At 42.2% G+C, this 19,362-nt stretch overlaps 1 protein-coding gene across 8 annotated transcripts in view; it reads left to right on the forward strand.

Moving 5' to 3' along the window:
* Nucleotides 1-777: 777 nt before the first annotated feature.
* The window catches only part of USP9X (ubiquitin specific peptidase 9 X-linked), a 130,424-nt gene continuing 111,839 nt past the window's right edge, over nt 778-19,362 (forward strand). For 3 of the 8 annotated variants that reach the window (XM_019747842.3, XM_074323877.2, XM_019747846.3), the window contains exon 1: nt 1,458-2,139. The gene's annotated coding sequence lies outside the window, so the exon portion shown is untranslated. Of the gene's footprint in view, nt 922-1,146; nt 1,275-1,373; nt 2,140-4,076; nt 4,160-19,362 lie in introns of those variants that run through there. The other 5 variants (XM_088794963.1, XM_074323878.2, XM_074323875.2 and 2 more) reach the window with 4 other exon arrangements.

Genomic DNA, 19,362 nt, shown 5'->3' on the forward strand with positions numbered 1-19,362 from the left:
CTATACGAAATATAATAATCTTCTTTTATGGAGTTTTGCTATGATTTTGCATGCAATTTGGTGTCCAGCATTTTTAAGTTAAAAGGAAATCTGTGGTAAACTAGGAACTGGATTTCTTTTCTCTTCTTTTGGGCATCTAAGATAGTCTGTATAGAATTGTTCCAAGCACTCTATTTACTTGAGATTAGCCTGATAACTTTCACTTTGGAATATAAACAAAACATTTCATGACATAGTGTATGTCATGGGTTCAAAAGGCCTTTCCAGGTTCTAATACTGAATTGTGCTGATGATTTGGTAAAAGACGCCAGTCTTGCTACATTTAGTACTGCCTAGCCTCTACTATGCCGTCCGTGGTACTTCATAAGTTTTTTCTTTGTTCTAAGTGCTCCTATGGCCAAAGGGTGGTGGGTGTGAGGAAGCCTAAGTGCTTTCAGGTACTGATGCTGCAGGACCAAGTGAATGAGTTTTTCAGAGCACCTGCTTCACAGGGTGGAGGGAAGGCGCCGACTCCGCAGGAGATAGCCACTCCTTCCCCCTATCGGTGAGGAGCAGGTGGCCAAACCCTCGGGACCTCTGAATACTACCGCTCCGAGTACCCGCCCCGTGGGCCTGGCCGGCTCACGGGCTGCATGACGCGGATCAGGTGCGCCGCCGGGACCCCCAGGCACCACGGGAGCGACCGCCTAGCTCGTGGTCTCCAAGATCTTGTCTTTCCACTACCCCTCCCCCCACAATCCCGGAACAGGGGGAGGCCGGTGACGTCAACATCCGGGTACTCGTCGGCGGGGCCACCGTTCACAATGGAACAAAAACAAGCGGCCCAAGTCGAACTCTGAGCGACGCGGCTGTAGCTCGCGCGATTAACCCTGTGTTGGCCACACACCCTGCCAGTCCCGATCTCTCGGCTCCTCCGGCATGGTATGCCAGATCCTTTCGGGCTTCCCTTCCCCCAGATCCTTTCGGGCTTCCCTTCCCCCAATCCTGCCTGTCCTTGTGCCACCTCTGCCCTCACACTGCACCCGAACCGAGGGCTATTATGGTACACCGTTCCTGGTCGTAGCGCGACCCTGGAGGGGCGGGCCGGAAGGAACGGTACTGCGCGAACAATCTTTACCGCATTGTCTTCCCCTCCCCCCACCCTAGCTTTCCGGGTTCCAAGCGTCTCTCGCCCGGCCCCCCCGGCGGCACCCTCCACTATCCCAGGATTGACGGCCTGGGGTAGAGAGGGTGGAGGAGGAGCAGAGGAAGCTGAAGGAGCAGCTGAACGTGAGGTGGGTGGGGAGGAGACGGAGGAGGGCTCAGGGGCGGGTCGTTGAGGGGCGGTGCTTGACGGGGGCGGGGACCTCGGGGCTTTGGGCGGCGCTGGGGCTAGTGGGTGTCTGCGTCGCCGCGCTGCTGCCTCCGCCGCCACCGCTGCTGCCGCCGCCGTACCACCGCCGCCTCTGGCCGAGCAGTTTTTTTTTTTTTTTTGTTTTGTTTTTGGTTTGCCGGATCCGCCATATTGACGAGGACGGACCTCCGCGGCTGCGGAAGCTAGTCTCCGCCGCCGCCGGAGCCGCAACCTCCCCTCACCCGGCCAGTCCGGGCCTCTGCCGTTCCGAGCCCCTCCCCGCCTCGTTCAGCTCACAGGCCTCGCGGGATCCCGCCGCTGCCGCCTCTCTCACGGGAGGCGGCCGCCTCAGCGCCCGGTGCTCGGGTCGGCTCCGGGAGCGAGGAACAAGCCGCGGACAACTGACCAGGCCCGGAGCGGGGACAGAGGCGGCGAGCTGTGGAAGGTGAAGCTGCCACTGCGGGAGGAGGAGCAGGAGGAGGTGACGCAGGAGAAACGCAACGCCCGGAGCCCGTCTGAGCTCAGCGAGAGCCCCAGCCTGAGGGGAGAAAGGGGGAAGAGGGCCGCCGCCGGCTGAAGAGAAGGCGGCCACCGCTGCTGCGGGGCGGGCGCGGCAGGCAGCGAATTCCGGCGCCCCTGTGCAGCCCCTGGTCCTCACGTCCGCCGCAGCCTCTCGACACACTTTGTCGCCCGTCCCCCCTGGGCCTGGGATGCGCCCCGGGTCGGCCGTGTCCCAGGACTGAGCCTTGCTGCCGCCTCCGCCTCCGCGTGCCCTGGTTCTGAAGAGAAGACGCCTGGGTCGTGCGGTGAGTAGCCAGCCGCACCGGGACGACGCGCTTTTCTGGGGCTAACAGCTGAACCTCGCTGAGGGGAGGAGGGCGAGGGGGGTGTGCGTGTGCGCGGTTCCTCCCTCGGGGCCGCGGGCCGGGGGCTTCCCCGCCACCCACCCTCCTGGCCCCAGGCTAGGCGGGCGGGTGCGCGCGGAGTGCGGGGGGGCGGGGGACGGACGCGGGGCTGGGTTTTCCGAGGAGCCGGCGTCCCAGGAGCGTGTCTGTGTGTTTTGGACTGTAAGGGAAAATGGCTGACGGCTCCGGCCCTCCCCCTCCTCCCTTTCCCGTCCTATCTGGGGCCGAGTGGGAGGATGGAGTCTCCGGGCGCGGCGGGCAGCCCCCGCATCCGCACCCAGGGGCCGTGTCGGCGCCGGGGACTGGAGACCCCTGGTTCTGAGGCTCGCACTTTGGCGGATTGGCTGCCGCTCTCCTCAGTCTCGTTCCACTTGACACCAAACGCCATTACTGAGGTGGAGTGATTTGGAGCCATAGAGCTAGGCCTCGGCTACGCCTGGCTATCAGGCCCCAGGACTTGTCCGCCTCCCCCCACCCTCCCGCGATAACCCGCAGCTTCGCTTTGGCCCCGTGGCCTGCTAGCCGGAGCCGGGTTATCGGCCTCCTCCACCTCCTTCGCCCCCCTTCACGTGCTGAGGGCCAAAGCCACGAACGATGTTTTGATGCAGAAATCGTTTCCAAGTTAGCTCGGACCCACCACCTTTCTATTTTTAACCCGTTTCTGCCAAAAATAGTAGTAGGTGCGAGTTCGTTAATGATAAAACCTTCAGATTCTTGTAATGTGAGGCTTTATGGTTGATAAATGGTGTATTTTTCATTCATTGTGACATACTAAGAGCTGTGGAGCAGGTGTATACGGTTTTGTAATATTTGCATGGATTTCTGTGGCGACTGGAAGTTACCCGAGAATTTTTTCAGATTTTTCATAGCACCTGCTTAAATTAAGCATATATGTTTTGGAAGTTGCATAGTTAAAACGTTAATTGAATTTTCCACAGTTTACAGGTGTGTGTAATTTCTTCAGATTGTCTATGAATTTAACTGAGCATTGTAGACGTAGGTAAAATAGTCATGCATTTTTTTGGAGGGAAAAGAAAAAAATCATAGCATTTCATCTGGAACCCCCTGAGTCCTCTAAATCAATATGTTTGTATATATTCACTTTTGAGGGAAAACTTGGGGTGCATCGATTAGGAAAGTTTTCAGCAGGTACTTAACTCTCTTGGAGCTCATTATCTACTCTTAGTGATTATATGGTTAAGGACTGGTTAACCATGACTAGTTTGGCTTTCTTAATCTGTACCCTTGAACTTTATAAGAATAGATTGCAAACTCTCCTTGAGAGCTCACTGGTGTATTTGTTTCAGTGGGATTTATGTATTAATTAAATGTACAAATACGTCAACGTTTGTTTTCTCAATTTTAAAACTTATGTGCTGTCATGCTTATAAATAACTTAATTCTTTAAGCTTCATTGTTAGTGTTTGGATAGTGAAAACCAGAAGTATTTGGAATTGGTGTACCAAGGGTGAGCTCAAAATGATTCTAATATTGTATTATGTTTTGCTTTCTCTAATTAAAATAAAACTTTTGGACTTAATACGAATTGTTTCTCCCTATTCTTTTCCCTATATTTTTTGCACGAACATTTAACTTGCAATTCTTAACGTGTTATCTTAATGTTCTCCTTTTGTTTGCTGACCTTGGTAGTTTCTGACGGAAAATTTCTGGAGGGTTTAAATAACAGCTAAAAGGATACATATCAGAATTTAAATTCCTCAGAAAGTAACTTTCAAGGGCAGATTTTACCTTTCACTATTATTAGAGTCTCTTGATGGTGTTCCATAGTTCTCTTGGAATGCTCAAGTAGGATTTACTTTGGATCTTTTTTCTTCCAGGATCTTGCAATAAATTTTCTGACATCTTAAGAAGATGAGAGATTTCGTGGATATCTCCTCAGAGATAACTTTTCTTTGACATGGTATAATAATGCTCTTACGGTTTTTGAAAATGGATGTTTGTCATGAATTTACTAGTCATAAATTTGTTCTTGATTAGTTGGACTAAAAGCAAGCATTCTTTTAGCTTTTTATTTCATAAGGTCAATATGAAAGGTCAGTTTGAAAACTAATAAAATTTATACGTCAGTTTCAGAATTTTAATACGAAAACTAATTTTTGTTTAAGTCAGGTTAAAGAAAGTTGTTTGAAATATATAGGGGTGTGTAGTAAAGGATCAGTCTTGTAAGCCTTTTGGGTAATTACCTGGAGGAAAAATCCAATTCTGAGGTTATAGAGCTAGTTAATTTTGTTTTTAATTCTTAAAGAATGTAGTGCTTTATAATAGCCTGAATTCTATTTCCCCTCTTGCTGATATGTTTTCTGAATCTTGAAAAAAAAATTTTCAAGAATTGAAAAACAGGATTTTAGTTTCCATTTTGTTCTTTTAAGGAGCTGTATCTTTAAAAGCTATTGTGTTTATTGATGAGTTGTCTTATTTTAACATAGAGTCTAACATTAGTATTTGGGAAAGGGTAAATGTATTGGACCTCCACCCTGACTGCACATTAGAATCGCCTGAGGGAGTTAAAAAAAAAAAATACTGATGCCTGGGTCCCATTCCCAGAGACTGATGCAGTGGTCTGATATGGGGCTTGGGCAAAGAAATATTTTTAAAGCACTGTGGGTGATTTCTCACATGCAGTCAAGGTTGAAAACCACTGCGCTATTGCTGTTAGCATGTTCTTATGGAACTTTCAATTGGATAAATAAGAAGATGGATTTTTTTCTCGACTGCTTTCAGTTATCAGCATGATTGTCATTTATTATTAATTATGTACCAGTACTGTGTTAAATTAAACATTTTCTGTTAATACTTATGTAGATAGTATCTCCATTATAGAGATGAAGGACTGAGGTCTGTCAGGCCCAACCAGTAGTGCTTTGACTACTGTGCCACATTAGTGAAATAACACTGATTATTATTTTTAAAAAACACTTAGAACTTTTGGTTTGTTTCCTGTACCAGAGTAGCTGTAGATTAAAATTTTAATAAAAATATGACAGTAGTCTGCAATTTGCAAAATATTTTGGTTGGCCAAGGGAGATGCTAAAGCTTTGCAGCAAATAGGTTCTTTCTCTTCCACATGTCTCCCAACACATTCAGGTTGATAGTTTAGTTGTGAGTGTGTTAATGACTAAAATAACGTTAGGCAACTTAATCTTCTTAAAAGATGCAAAATTGAGGCATTTGTCTCCCAGAAATTTATTTAAATCATCCCATAAGTGACCACTTAATATCATATAAATTTCTATTTCAATATGAGAAATCAGTTTTATTTAGCTTAGTTTAATATCAGTGTAATTTTCACAGAAAGTTTTCTAAACTAAGGGTTTAATTTTGCATTTTTGTAGTATTGGTTGATAATTTTATGGAATGAGTGAAATAGCAATAATACCTTTATTGTTTATTTCTCTTAATTCCCTTGGTCCATTATGCTAAATTCTATATTGAGAGAGGTAGGGGAAAGCCTGCTAATGTAGAATCTCTGAGCATTCTTGATGTGGCACAACATTTGTCAAAGATGTGTTAAATTAATGATCACTGTAGTCTATTTTCTGTGCTATATAGTCTCATGAGGAAAAAAGACTTCATGAAACTTATGTATATTGGAGTTTGAATTTATCAGTCAGTTGTTACTGTTCAATATAGTGACCGATGTAATACGCTTTTAAGGAAAAAGGTATGAAAAAACATACTGTTAAGGTATCTTACTTAAATTTACTCTTCAAATGTGTCTGTGCTTGTCTTGCGGACTTCAGTACATGCACTACATGTGTATTCACAGCAAGTGGGTTTCCAATTCTATTTTCAATCACTGTTTAACAGTGATTTTCTACCTCAGCTTTGTATCAGAATCGCCTGTGAAGCTTTTTAAAATGTGTTTGCCTAGGTCTTACTCGCTAGAGATTATAATTGATTGAATAGGTTTTGGGTGGGAACAAGGCATTTAAAAAAAATTAAAAACTCAAAAGATAATGCTGATGTGCAGTTAGGGATTTTTTCTTTACAGTTCATTTCTGGGGAAGGGGAGATCTTGAGACTCTTCTGAGTTTGTGTCCTACCTTTAGGCAGTAATATTCTTGTTTGGGTTTAGTTTTTTCAGTTACACTGCCAAAAATTCTAGACACAAACGTGGCAAAAAATTCAGACACTGGATAAATAGTTGGGAGAGACCAGGATTCCACATAGAATTTTACGTACACGCATGCACGCAGGCATTAATTTCCTTTTCATCCCTTCAACAAATACTTATTGGGCATCTACCATGTGCCAGGCACTGTTCTAGAGGTTGCTGTTGTCTAGAAGGTTGTGTTGTATGACGTGAGGGGCATTGGACTACCTGATCTCTAAAGTTGTCCTAGCTCTAATTTTGTCGTTTTTATTGTACTTCACAGTGTACATAATACTATACTTGATAGTGATAATAAACGACTTACTGGTTTATGTAAGAATGTACATTTTATCTTCAGAGTGTACCTTTTTTTCTGCTTACAGAAGAGTTTGCTGTAAGACCGTGTGCCTTGTTACGGTGGCAGCAGCCTCTTACATCTCGTGTTTACCCAGCGTCTTGTTTATACCATTTTCTCTTGTGCTTGATTTATCTCGTGTTTTGGACAGTAGCAAGCTGTACCGGCTTGTAGCCTAGGAACAGTAGGCTATGCCATATAGCTTAGGTGTGTAGTCAGCTATGCCGTCCATGTTTGTGTAGTGTGTTTCCCTGAAAATAAGACCTAGCCGGACAGTCAGCTCTAATGCGTGTTTTGGAGCAAAAATTAATATAAGACCTGGTATTGTTTTACTGTAGTATGAGACCGGGTCTTACGTAATATAAGACCCGGTATAATATGATGATACATGGTATCATATAATCTGATCTAAGACCTGGTCTTATATAACATAACATAATGTAATATAATACTGGGTCATATACTAATTTTTGCTCCAAAAGATAGTGTTAGAGCTGATTGCCCGGCGAGGTCTTATTTTCAGGGAAACACGGTAACAGTGCATATTACAACTGTGTACATGAAGAGTGAGGACCTGTTAGAAGAACTTTGTGATGAGCTCTACTTCCTGTTTCTATACCTTTTTCCATTGAAAAATGTTAGCTAGTCCTCAGCTGTGATATACTTGACTTTTGTTTAGTCTCCAATTTAACAATATCAAGTTAACAATCTATGTTAACAATCCTGAACCTCCGTTCCTTAAGGCAAGTTCAGACTTCTGTCCATTAGCTGATGAAAGATGTTCCTTTTTATTGCAGGGTGGTATTGCCTGCCTAAGAAGAGTTCTGTTTCGGCAGCTTTGCTGTATTTGTACAGCAGTGTCTTGTGTGTTAATTTGTGTGTTCAGTTTTTTGCTCTTTTATAAAAATGAGTGGGATGGGGCAGCCGGTTAGCTCAGTTGGTTAGAGTGTGATGCTCGTAATACCAGGGTTGCCTGTTCAATCCCTGTATGGGCCACTGTGAGCTGCGTCCTCCACAACTAGATGGAAACAACTACTTGACTTGGAGCTGATGGGTCCTGGAAAAACACACATAAATAAAAGTTAAAAAAAAAAAAAAAAAAATGAGTGGGAAACAAGTGCATCAGCCGGAGGTCTCAATATCCTTGAGACAGGGAACTGATTAGGGAATATGAATCTTTAACCTTACTGGGTTAGATTGTGTTCATTGGTTGTGTTGGTTAACTTTGTTCAATGGTGAATGAAATAATTAGAGTGAAATAGGAAATTAGGTACGGCAAATGTATAATAAAGTTTATATATGAAAGGTGAGGTGTAATTAGGGATTTCATAATTCTTTAGTGCACTCTAAGAGTTGGGAAAACCACTAGAAACACGTGAATCTATTGTTTGGCTTTGAAATAATTGACTTCTGTCACATGTTTAGGAATACATTGTGTGTGAAAGGAGGCTACTGCCTATAGACAGCTTTTACCTAGACTTCTGGGAATAGCTACAGAAAGTCTCATTCATATTTAGTTAGTATGTTTACTATGTCCTTTGTAGCTACATATTAATCATCCAAAATTTTTGAGTTTTTGGTTTGGAGCTTACTGAGCTGGGGTGAGAGGGATTATGGATCCAAACTGAGGGTTGGAGCAGGAACTTAATGTAGTGCCTGCAGGTGTCTTCCTTGTCTGATAGTATATGTCGTTAGCTGAGTCATATAAATGTTAGCTGTCTCATTGCTCCTACTCAAGGATTACCTCTGCTACCTTCAGTGCATCATGGGAAAGAGAATCATGGAAAGATTTTTTGGCTTCCGTTCATCTACACAGCCACAAGAATCATGTTCTCCAGATACCTCCTTATCTCTTGCTCTCCCCAAATGCTGCTCAAGACTTTTATCATGCCACTTCTACACAAAGAGGTCATTTTGACATATTCCCATCTACTTTGCCAAAGTTATTATTTGTGTTCTCCCACCTAATTAAACTATCCATAGTTGACATGTGCGCTCCAGCTTTGCTATTCCCGTGGCTTTACTCTTGGAGCTCCATCTCCCCTTTATGACTTACATGTAATGCTCAGCTCACATGCTATCTTCATGAAGTATTTTCTAAGTTTTCTCCAGTTGTAAGTGATCCTTATTTTTTCTGAACCCTGGTAGCATTTTTTTCTGTTTTTCTTTCAGCCTTAACTCACTCTACTACTTTGTGTTTCTTTGTGTTTATTCAGAAACAGCCCCTGAAAACGTAGTCTGAGGTTTCCTGAGGCTCAGTTGATAGACTCCACGCCTGTAATGTCATTTGTGGGTGGTCAGAACCTCCCTCAGCCTGATTGAGAGAGTGTAGTGGGTAGTAAAGAGCGCTAATCTCAGTCTAAAGGCTTGGGTTACAGTTGTAACTACTCTGCCAACTAGTCAGCAAGTTATTTAACCTCGATGAAATTGTAAAATGAAGGATTTAGATTGGGTGATTGCTACGTATCTTATAACGATTGCATTGAATTCATTCAACTTAATACCATTCTGGCACAAGGGTAAAGATGATTAATCCTTACTTTCTAGGCTCTAATGTCTAGTGGGCGGTACAATTATTTGTACAGTGTAATAAGTACTGTATTAAATAGAGGTGTGAAAAATGGAGTGGTAGAAGAGGTGAAGAAATCATTATAGTTTGGGGTTGAGTGAGCTTTGCTGGTCTTCAAAGGTGTGCTATTTTGGTGGCCCTATGAATTACAGCAGGGACTTGTGGGCAGAGGGAACATCTTGATATCAGGGTTTTTTAAACCTCCGCACTGTCGACAGTTTGGGCCAGATTGTTCTTTGTTGTGGGGTGTTGTCCCATTCTTCCCTAGCCTCAATCCACAAGATGCCAGTAGTACCCCTCCCCTGCAGTTCTGACAAGTAAAAATGTCTAGATATTGCCAGGTGTTCCCCGGTGCAAAATTTGAGAACCACTACTTGAAATGGAGGGTTAGAAGTGTGCAAGTGTGTTCTTAGACAAAAACTGGTAGTAGAATGTAAAAAGAACACTGCTGATACTGGGAGGGAAGGGATTATGGGAGATGAAACTAGAGAGGTAGTTTGAGTGAGGCTAGATCAGAAGGAATGACCTTGAGGGCCACCTTAGGGGACTTACTTTTTTTTAGGTAATGAAATGAAATGGGCCTTCAAATTTAAATGAAAGGAAAGAGGATTAGATTTGTGCTTGTTTTTTGAAAGACCATTCTGATGGCATCATGGCAGATATGTTAGAGGACTGTTGGATAGCAGGGGAATTGAGACAATATTTTTAACAGTTCACCTGAGAGATAAGAGAATGGTTTAGGCAATGGAGTAAAGGAATGAGATACTTGGAACTTCTCTTGTACGAGGGAGGTGCTGCTAATTTGACTTTTGCTTTTCTGTCATCACTCAATGGAGTACTGAGCTGAAAACAAAAATACCTTTATTGTCTTCCCCCTTTTTCAGCTTTTTTCCCCCACCCCCAAATCCCTCTCCCCACTGAGAGCTTGTCTGTTGAGATTTGTTGAAAAGTCATCAAGAGAAAGGAATCTGGGTTATAAATGATTGTGCAGTCATGTACCACATGATGATGTTTGGCCTATGACAGTGACCCCATAAGATTATAGTGGAGCTAAAAGATTCCTGTTGCCTAGTGACATCATAGCCCCCATAATGTGGAAGTGCAATAATCAGTACTCGTGGTTGCGGTGATGCTGCTGGCATAAACAAGTCTGCTGGGCATGTTCAAGTATAGCACGTACAGTTCTGTGCACTCCCTAATACTTGATAGTGATAATAAACGACTTACTGGTTTATGTAAGAATGTACATTTTATCATTACTTCAGAGTGTACCTTTTTTTCTGCTTACAGAAGAGTTTGCTGTAAGACCGTGTGCCTTGTTACGGTGGCAGCAGCCTCTTACATCTCGTGTTTACCCAGCGTCTTGTTTATACCATTTTCTCTTGTGCTTGATTTATCTCGTGTTTTGGACAGTAGCAAGCTGTACCGGCTTGTAGCCTAGGAACAGTAGGCTATGCCATATAGCTTAGGTGTGTAGTCAGCTATGCTGTCCATGTTTGTGTAGTGTGTTTCCCTGAAAATAAGACCTAGCCGGACAGTCAGCTCTAATGCGTGTTTTGGAGCAAAAATTAATATAAGACCCGGTCTTACTTTACTATAAGACCAGGTATAATATAATATAATAATATAATATAACCGGGTAAGTACACTCTATGATGTTCTCACAAGGAAGAAATCGCCTAACAATTCATTTCGGAACATATCCCCGTCGTTAAGTGGCGCATGACTTTTCCCAGTGTGGCTTCATTACTTAAACAGTGGACTGTGCAAACACATGCCTTTTTTACCACACCCATCGACCGCAAATGTAGGGGACTAGAATCTGGCATCTAGAATCTGCATCCGGAGAGTGTTAACTGTTGAGCGAGGTTTGGGGTCTTCAAAAGTGTACTGTTGTACACCTAGTGCTCCCCATGGTTTGTGTAGGTGTTATTTTACAGCTTTTAAAATATTTGATACACAGATGAATAATTTTACTGTTTAAATAGTTGCAACAATTCCATTGGCTCCTATTTGGGAGGGTTTTTTTGTTTTTTAAAATCAGCATCCATGTTTTAAATGAAAGTGGTGGTAGTTAGCAGAAGCGTACAGGACTTTGAGTTAGAAGGGCTGTGTGTTAGTTCCAGTTAATCCTGCTCGCTCTGTGAGTCACTTAACTTACCTCTTCAGTCCTTACTGTTTTTATCTATAAAACCAAGATGTTGGTCAAGAGATGACTTCAAGCCCTTTTTTTTAGAGTTAATTTTTATCTTTATCCTTAGAGATGTGGGAAAAATGCGTCTAGAGAAGAGAAATTTTCAAGTACTAAAAGAAAATAAGAAAGTTTAGAAAGGGCTAATAGGTTTAAAAGTAGTTGGATTGACAAGTAAAGGGAGGTATAATATAATTTGAATGTTTCCCTTCCCGTGAGTGTGTCTGTGTCTCTGTGTCTGTTTGAAGGTCTTTACTTAGAATCCTGCGAGTTAATTCTGCTTGGCCTACAGCTTGTAGTATGAATTTAGGGACCACAGATCTGGTGGTAGCCAGGGGTGTAATTTCTTAGCTGGCAGAGCAGCTTCAAGTTTGGTTAAGTTTTTATCTAAAGTCTAACTTAAGCTTTAAGAACTTAATGCTGTTAAAAAGTGATGTAGCCTGCTAGGGAAAATAATATTCAGGGGAAATTGTTTTTTTCTGAATTGAGGATGAATGTATGCACCTAAGTATAGTAGCAGTAATTTTGTCTGGCACAGATGGTGTCAGACAAAATGTTGATATCTCATTTTTATCACTATAAGAGAAGTAGCAAAAGAAGCTTATCATTTTGTTATATCATTAGGCAGTTATTCTCAGACTTACTGGTGTGGACCCCTATATGATTATGAAGACCTCAAAGAGCTTTTGTTTCTGTGTGGTTATATCCAATGTCATTTATTAGAAATTAAAACAAACATTCAAAAATATATGATTCAAAAATAACAAAACTCATTGCATGTTAATGTAAATAACACTTTTATGAAAAATATACTTGTCCAAAACAAAAATTAATCAGAAGAGTGTCGGTTTACATTTTGCAAGTCTATCTTATGTCTGGCTTAATAGAAGACGGCTAGCTGGATTCTCTATCTGCTTCTGCTTTCAGTCTTTTGTCATATAACACATCATGTAGCCTCTGAAAGAACACTGTACACCTAAGAATGATAGTGAAAACGGCAAATAATGTTTTATTGCTATAAAAGCAGCTGTAATCTATTGGATCTCCTGAAAGGGTCTCAGTGGACCACACTTTGAGAAGCAGTGCCTTAGGACTCCCAAGGGAAGTTGGACATTATCTTTTGAGTGTCTAACCTACTACAAATTTTTACTTTTTTTTTTATTAGCATTAATTTCTTGCTGAATTTACTCCCAGGCCATTAAGTTTTTGTTTCTTTAGTTTTTTTCTGGGAAAACTTTTCCTTCTGTGCAACCTCCTCTTCTGGTTTAGGACATCTGTTCTTTTTCAGTAAGGACCGTTTCAGTGTGACAGGGAGGGCTCATACATGGGCTTATCTGTAAGTTCTGCGCTGTATATTGGCAGTTTTGTTTACCTGCTCTGCCCAATGACCAGAGAAGCTACATCTAAACCCTTAAGTTCAACATAATTCTTTGCATTTCTAAGCATGTGCAGCAAAAATTTTGCACTTTTTGGGCCACTGACCCTGCGTTTAGCTCCACTGTTTGGCCTAGGCAAACCTACCTACTTCGTGATTGTAACCATAGAATGGCACACATTGGTTTTATAAAGTGACATCCTTCAGATACTTGGTGGCTTTTTAGATATGCATACCTGTGATGACCTGGGCAGTTTTACGAGTGTTCTTAAAGTAAACATGAAGATATGAACTTCTTTATTTGCATGATTTTGTGGGGTTTTCTAGGTCAAGTGAATAGTGAACCATTTTTAGAGGTCACCTCAGGTCGCTTATGGGAAGAACTAAACTTTTACTTTTTGAGATATAACTTGCATACAGGCGAGTCTGCAAGTCTTAAGTATGTAGTTTGATAAATTTTTACAGATATGTATATCTGTATAACTACCATTCAGATCAACATACAGAACATTTCCAGCATCCCAGAAGATTCCCTCATACCTCTGTCTCACCCCCCATCTCTGATCTCTGCCTTTCAATGAATTAGTTATGCCTGTTTTTGAACTTCATATAAATGGAATAAAACAACATGCATTTTTAAGTCTCTTTTTTGCCTAACACGATTAATTTTTTTTTTTGTTACTGTGTAGTCATTCTATGAAATATACCGTGATTTATTTATCCATTCCACTGTTGGTGGACATTTGGATTATTTATAGTGTTTTCACTAATTTTAAAGAGTGTTGCCATGATCATTTTAGTATGTACATCTTTTGGTACACACCCAGAAGTGGAACTGCTGGGTTATATGGTATGTGTGTTTAGCTATGGTAGATACTGCCAACCAGATTTCCCAAGTAATTGGTTGTACTGGTTTAAAATTGCACCAGTGATGTAGTTCGTGTTGCTCTTCCTTACCAACACTCAGCATACTTAATATTGTCAGTCCTTTTAACTTCAGCCATTTTGGTGGAGATTTAGGAATATCTAATTGTGGTTTAAATATTCATTTGTCCATGTCTAATGATGTTTAGAACTTTTTCATCTGTTTATTGGTCTTTTGGCTGTTTAATTCTTGGTTACCTATAAAATCTGAAGTTTGGCCCATAGACAACTTGAAGTCTTCTTGCAGCTTAAAATCACTAGTTAGGTGAATTCTCTGAAATAAGATTCTTAGAAATGAACTTAATTTATCTGTTAGTGACAAGGTTAAATAGCCTGTTAATTTTTTTAAATATGCATGTTTGGCTTTAGAATATATCTGGAAAGATCTTTGCTCTTGAGAGATGCACTACTTTAGACTAAAATGTGGCCTTCAGCTACAAACCAGGAAGACAAGAAATAAGTGTTGGCGAGGATGTGTAGAAAAGGGACTACTTGTACACTGTTGGTAGGAATATAAATTGGTTCAGCTACTATAGAAAATAGTATGGAGGTTCCTCAAAAAGTTAAAGATAGAGCTACGTTATGACCCAGCAATTTCACTTCTGGGTATCTATCTGAAGAAATCCAAAACTAACTTGAAAAGATATATGTACCCTCATGTTCATTGTAGCACTATTTACAATATCCAAGATGTGGAAAAGAAATTGTGGTGTGTGTGTGTATGTGTATAAATATTATTCAGCCATAAAAAAGAATGAAATCTTGCCTTTTTTGACAACGTGAATGGACCTTGAGGGCATTATGCTTAAGTGAAACAAGTCAGAGACAGGTACCCTATGGTCTGTCTTATGTGTGGAATCGAAAAAAAAAAAAAAAAACAACTTAGCTCATAGATACAGAGAACAGATTGGTGGTTGCCGGGGGTGGGAGAAATGGATGAAGTGAGTCAAAAGGTTAAAAAAATAATCTCATGACTGTCAAAGAACGAAACCAGGAAGCTTATTCTATTTTGCATCTGTCCTGCCATCCAGGACTTGTTTATACATCCTAATAAATGTCTAAGCTTAGCTATCATTCTTTTGTGTGAAATTTCCTCTTGTGAAATGCATTTTAAAGAATTTACTCGCTATCCTGCTCCTTGGGGGGGCGGGGGTACACTGGTAAATTCCTTAAAAGCAGAAACAGTCTTGTTTACTATTTTCTTTCTCTTTTCAGGGTCTGGCACAGAGTAGGAATTCAATAATGCCACCAAGACAAACAAGTTGTATTTTTCATAGATTTATTTCCCCCGACTCTGCCTTTAATTATTCAACTAGATTTCACCTATATAAACATGTTTTAAGGAATGGCCAAGGATGTAGATAACCTTGAATACCCTTGAGAATATCTGAGTTGTTTTGCTAAGATTGCAATATGCTTTAATCATCAGTGATCTTTTTGAATAGGCCAACTGTTCTTTATTGAAATTTAACACCTACTGCCAGAGATAGAAACAACGTTATGCATGTCACTCAGTGGTGCTTGAGGTGATTGGTACTGGTCTGATTCTGAACTGTTACATTGGCTTCATTGGGTTAGTCCATCATTTCTTAGGTCTTTTCTCCTCTATTCCTACACACACTAACTTGGCCTAGTACTCATCCTATCCTTCAAGGTACAACTCAAATGTTTGTTCATCTGAGAATTTTTTGCAGATATTCTCTACCCTTATCTAACTTATTTGTTTCATTTTCCAAACTTTTTATTAAGCAAAAATCAAACATACACAGATGTAGATAAACTAACTTTAATTCATGACTATTCTTTTTAACATACCCTTCATTTTGAAGCAAATCCCAGACAGCATTTCATCTTAAATATTTCAGTATATCCCATTCTAATTTAGATGTTTTTCCTTGGTGCCCACATTGCCTTTCTTTATTGTAAATGATAGGTTTTTAATTCAGTTCCTAGATATTCTCTTATTCTGCTTTGTAGATCACTTACGACAATAGCTAATACTTAGCACTTATATGTGAGGAACTGTTGCTTCACATACATAAATTTTTTCTGGGGGGGGATGAAGGGGAACAGGACTTTATTGGGGAACAGTGTGTGCTTCCAGGACTTTTTCCAAGTCAAGTTGTTGTCCTTTCAATCTTAGTTGTAGAGGGCGCAGCTCAGCTCCTGGTCCAGTTGCTGTTGTTAGTTGCAGGGGGTGCAACCCACCATCCCTTACGGGAATTGAACCGGCAACCTTGTGGTTGAGAGGACGTGCTCCAACCATCTGAGCCATCTGGGAGCTCAGCGGCAGCTCAGCTCAAGGTGCCGTGTTGAATCTTAGTTGCAGGGGGCACAGCCCACCATCCCTTGCAGGAGTGGAGGAGTCGAACCAACAACCTTGTGGTTGAGAGCCCACTTTCCAACCAGCTGAGCCATCTGGCACTGGCCCATGTGGGAATCAAACCGGCAGCCTTCGGCATTGGGAGCATGGAGCTCCAACCACCTGAGCCACCGGGCCAGCCCCATAAATTCTTTATATTCTTAGAACAGCCCTAAAAGGTAGATACTACTGTCCCCATTTTATATGTAAGGAAACCAAAACATAGATACTAAGGAACATGTCCAACTTGGACTCCTACTTAAGTGGCATAACAGGTATTCAAACGGAGGCAGTTTGTTTTCAGTCTGTATTCTTAACCGCTACACTATATGTCTTGAGTGAATGAGCTCTGTTAGCATTTTTTCCTTGTTAGGTGTTTGACCTTTTTGCCTTGAATTTGCCAACAGCACATAGGCGTTATTAGCTCCTTCATAAAATACAGCTAGAAGGGATCTTAGCATGCAGCTTTACCATTTTAAAGATAAGGTTCCCTTCACTGCAACTCTTAAACTTTTCTTTTTTTTTTTCCCCTTCTTCCACCTCTCCCACCCCCCTCTGGTTCAAGCTGTTGTTTCTCAGTCTAGTTGTGTAGGACACAGTTCCCTGGCCCATGCTGGTATTGTGAGCCTTGCGCTCCCCCAGCTGAGGCAGTTGGTTGCCAGTTGTCGGTTGATAGCTCTCGCCGGCTGCTCACGCTTGCCACCAGCCACTTGTGGCAGCACACAGCAGTCCATGGCTGCTCACACTGGCTGCCAGCCACTCACACTGGCCACTCATGGCAGCACATGGTAGCCCACAGCAGCTCACACCAACCACCAGTTGCTCACGGCAGCCCAGCTCCAGGGAGAGCCATTGTTCACAATCTTAGCTGTAGAGGGCGCAACTTACTGGCCCATGTGGGAATCGAACCATTGACCTCGGCGTTAGCACAGCTCTCCAAACACCTGAGCCACCAGGCTAGCCCCAGCTCTTAAACTTTTGTGATGTGTCCAAAAAAATCACTGATTTCTGGCTTGTTTGTTTAATAAGAGTGTCTCACTATAATAAGGGGGCGAGTGCCATACTTGAGATAAAATGTTTTATTTTTAAGTGTTGTATACTACAGTTAAAATTTTTAGTGTTGAGTTTTCATTTTTTGCTTTAACAGTCTATAAATTTTTCATTTTCAGTAATTTGGTATAGTTCCTTTTTGATTTTTCCTTTGAGTGTTAGCCTTCATGATATACAGCAGAATGTGATTTTGAACCTTTAGGATTACTTGTACAAAAAATGGACAGACTTTAAAGGATAGTTTTTCTTGTAGATCTCTCTTAATTGAGTTTACAAATGTAAAACTATATTACAGAAACAATGCAAGTGTTCATCACCTAATGAATGCATAAATAAAATGTATACCATACAATGGAATACTTTCTGACAATGAAAAGAAATGGAGTTCTGGTCAAGATGGTGGAGTGGATAAACGCTGTGCTCGCCTCTTACCATGACCACATCAAATTACAACTAAATTATAGAACAGTCAACCTGGAAAACCATTTGAAGATTTCCTGAACAGAAGTCCTATAACTAAGGATATACAGAACAAGCCATGTCGAGACTGGAAGGAGGGGCAGAGATGCAAAATGGGCTGGCCCCACACTTACATATGGTGGTTGAAACTCAGGAGGGCTATCTTGGCTGTAGAGGTTCCCCCCTGAGAAGCGAGGGGTCCCAGCCCCACATCCAGCTCCCCAACCCGGAGCACCAGTTCCAGGAAGAGGAGCCCCCACAAAATCCAGTTGTGAAAATGAGAGTGTATTTAATCACCAGTTAGAAGGAAGGTTGCTGGAAACCCAGGTGTCCTCTTAAAGGGCCCACGTGCAGAGTCTCATTCTCAGGCACTCCCCTGGGGTCTGGTGGAAGGATGGCAACTCAGGAGGCTCCAGAGACATACTGGGAGAGAGTGAGTTGTGTGGCTTCAGAGTGAGGGCTGGAGGGATATCGCCCTGTCCCTGTATTGAGCCTTTCTCTGGTGTAGCTGGCAGGAGAGCACCATCTTTCCTGTTGAGTCCTCCCTCCACTCTGGTGACTTCTTGAGATGTTACCTCACTCAACTCATATACTGCCTGGGACTCTTTCAGTGGCTGAGCTTTATGGACATCCAGTGGCAGACCTCGGGATGCCCTGAGCCTTTTGCTGAGCTGCCCCAGACCCTGTACTGGTAGCTATTTGCCTTGGTTCCCAGCATTGCTATCCCACAGGCCTCTAGGTCCAGCATAGACAGTTACCAACCACGGATTGCTTTGTAACTCCGGCCCAGTCACTGTCAGCTACTAACCTTAGCTTGCAACAGAGCCCCTGGAAAGAGGTCTCAGAACCAACATGCCCGGTGGCTGGCTACAAATTACGACAGAGACCAGCCAAATAGCCCCACCGCACCTCACCCAAAGGGTGGTCTCAGCAGGCACCAGAACCTGCTGGGGCAAATTGTGCTTCACGGGGTCAGCCCTTGCCAAGCAGCTCATAGGCTGTGGATGTAGCCAATCCTCACAGTCAGTCAACCTGAGGGTCAGTCCCACCTACTGACGTGCCAACAGCAATCAAAGAACAGGAGAAAAATTCACAAAAAGAACTAAGTGAAATGGAGGCAAACAGTTGATCAGATACAGAGTTCAAAACACTGGTTATAACAATGCTCAAGGAACTTAGAACGTTGACAAAGAGATAGTAGGCATAAAAATGACAGAAACCATTAAAAAGAACCATTCAGAAATGAATATAATAACTGAAATGAATGCATTAGATGGTATTAACAATAGATTAGGTAAAGCAGAGGATCGAATTAGTGATTTGGAAGACGAGATAGTAGAAAACAATCAGGACAGCAAAATAAATTTTTTTTAAAATGAGGACAGTTTAAGGAACCTCGGGGACAAAATCAAGCATAACAACATTGGACTCAGGGATACTGGGAGAAGAAGAGAGAGAGCAAGGGATTGAAAGCCTATTTGAAGAAATAGTTACTGAAAACTTCCCTAACCTGGTGAAGGAAATAGACATACAAGTCTATGAAATGCAAAGCATCGCGAACAACATGAACCCAAAGAGGCCCACACCAAGACACATCATAATTAAAATCCAAAGGTCAAATACCAAGAATCTTAAAAGCAGGAAGAGAAAAGTAGTTACCTGCAAGGGAGCCCCCATGTGACTGTCAGCTGAATTCTCAACAGAAATGTTGCAAGCCAGAAGAGA

This window comes from Rhinolophus sinicus, chromosome 18, assembly GCF_057876585.1.
Source record: "Rhinolophus sinicus isolate RSI-liver-muscle chromosome 18, RSI-T2T, whole genome shotgun sequence".
Lineage (NCBI taxonomy): Eukaryota > Metazoa > Chordata > Mammalia > Chiroptera > Rhinolophidae > Rhinolophus > Rhinolophus sinicus.